A 2,500-nucleotide genomic window follows, 5' to 3' on the forward strand; every position below is an offset into this window, starting at 1 on the left:
TTATTCTTTTATCTATTTGTTTATTTATCTGTTTATTGATTTGACATATTTATTCTTTTTTGTTCTGGGTATCTTATAACAGTATTAAATGTGTAGTTATGTAGCCGATATTGTGATATTTGTAAACTGTGTGTATATCGTATGAAGAGAAAATGATGAAAATAAATATCCAAATGAGCATAGGAAATACCGTAGAAAAAAAATGAACAACGCTCAAACGTGTCATAAACAATAGCAACAAATATATCTGGACACACAGCAAGTACATATGTATCTAGTGACATATGTGTACTCAGTCTATGTGTTATCTGCGAAATACACTGTGCGCAGATGAAAAGAAATATAAGAATGTAATTTATAAAAGCCATGGATATAACAAGCGGTCTTTTGCTAAATAATAATGAAACAAATATAGCATGTAACTCATTTTAGTGTTTATGAAAAAAATTATCTTCGTTTTGACAAGGTATGAATCCATCACATTATTTTTATATTATAATACTATTGGCCAAGCATATTGATTTAGCTTTTTACTCTTCTTTTCAAATTGATTACGAAACAAGAAAACCCAAAGTATCTCTTGTTCACTTACGAATCTCTAAACCGAATTAATTGTATCATATATTGTACGTGCAATGTTCGAATTTTTGATTTTGTATTTTTTTTCGACTTAGCTGTCATTTGTAATTTCCTGTTAGTCTGAAAATAATAAGATAGAAATAATGAGCATAGCTAGAGATTGTTGGTCGGTAAACAGGGTATATATTGATAAGGTAGTTTGCTATTTCCTTGTAAGTGTTCTTTACCCACGGATTAACTTTTTTTTCTTTTTTCTTTTCATCATTATTAGCAGATGATTTACTATAGTTAGAATTTTCTTTTTATCGATATTAACATATGATTTACTATAGTTTGTGAAGGGGGCACGGCAATAGCGTCTACACTGATAGATCCAAATATATCTATGAATTTAAGTCTTTGAAATCTTAACTGTCAAATGCTGACAGTTCAAGAATTTTACTGATTTAAATGAATGGCTGACTGACTGACATATATCGACCACTGGACTGTATCATTTTCAAAGCACTGTGGCTAAAGGCATTCATACACAGATATACAGTATAAAGAGCATTAAAGAGAAAAATAATCTATAACTCGAGTAACACACACACACACACACACACACACACACACACACACACACACACACACACACACACACACACACACACACACACACACACACACACACACACACACACACACACACACACACACACACGAGAGAGAGAGAGAGAGACAATGCCAAACAATTTTCTACCACGTCACCCTTTGAAGACTCTGGGAATCCCACACGTAAGAAACAATGTGAAGAAACTGTAGAGGTGATAGTGTTTATACACTTGAACGAAATATAATTCGAAAGCATAGCATCAAACTAGTGTAATCAAAATATCTTTCAGTCTTGCATTGGTACGTCTACGGGTTCTTTCTGATTCTGAATACATTGTCAAAAGAAAAGGAAAAATTGTTCTGTTTATTGGAAAGAAATGGAGGAATAGAAAACGAGAAACAGAAACAGAAAGAGGAGAAAAAAACGTTTCAGAAAGAAGACATGTATTTTTTTTTCAGTTTTTCTTCACACATTTTTTGTTTCTATCTTCTATTGACTCCATCATCACATTTTACAGGTACCCTTAGCAAGCAAACATTTATAATGATAGTAATAACCAATACATTTAAACAAGAATACGAGGACCATTTTCTGCCTTTTAAGTTCACCTTAAAAATGTATATATATTTTTTTCTCAATCATCTCAAATTCCGAAAACCAAAAATGTTCTTTGACAGTGTATCCTTATCCTATTCCTCATCTCTCTCCTTTCATTATCCTCCTTCTCTTCCTCTTCTGCTTTCATCATCGTTGATTTTTTGTATTGGCTTTGTTAATTCATAGTCATTATTATTTCCCTTTAATCCCCTTTATCATCATTATATTATTTACTTATCGTTATATCGACACTTTATATCTTCACTATTGTATATTATTTTGGTTATGTTTCCCAGTGTATAGAAGATGAAGAAGAAAGTGAATACTCATTTATTTATGTTGTATACAAACGTTTTTATTTCACGATGAAGGTGAATATTGGCTTTTATCATAATGATACGTTTAAGGTTCGATCAAATTTGAAATCGAATGAATAATTTAAAAGAATGTATGTATATTGCTGCAAGTGATTCCGTGATTCCCTTTTCTGTTCATTATTAGAAATAATTGATAGAAAATAAGAATGATTTTAGGGAATTTTTGATTTCTTTTGGATTTTAAGGACCAAATATGGGATGTGTGATGACATCAATTTTATATATAAATATATGGACATATATATATGAATACGTAGCTGGAAAAGAATGATATTCCCAGCCATGTTCCGAAGTTTTCTTTTTTATTTTCGTTCTCACTCTCATTCGACATCCGAAAACACTTTACGAAATA

At 31.1% G+C, this 2,500-nt stretch overlaps 1 protein-coding gene across 2 annotated transcripts in view; it reads left to right on the top strand.

Annotated features, from left to right (window-relative positions):
• LOC113803359 (homeobox protein Hox-A4) overlaps nucleotides 1-2,500 on the top strand; it is a 39,985-nt gene that overhangs the window by 36,825 nt on the left and 660 nt on the right. For both annotated transcript variants that reach the window (XM_070113911.1, XM_027354138.2), the window contains one exon: nucleotides 1-2,500. This exon is cut by the window's left edge and continues 2,439 nt beyond it; it is cut by the window's right edge and continues 660 nt beyond it. The gene's annotated coding sequence lies outside the window, so the exon portion shown is untranslated.

This window comes from Penaeus vannamei, chromosome 35 (genome assembly GCF_042767895.1).
Source record: "Penaeus vannamei isolate JL-2024 chromosome 35, ASM4276789v1, whole genome shotgun sequence".
Classification (NCBI taxonomy): domain Eukaryota; kingdom Metazoa; phylum Arthropoda; class Malacostraca; order Decapoda; family Penaeidae; genus Penaeus; species Penaeus vannamei.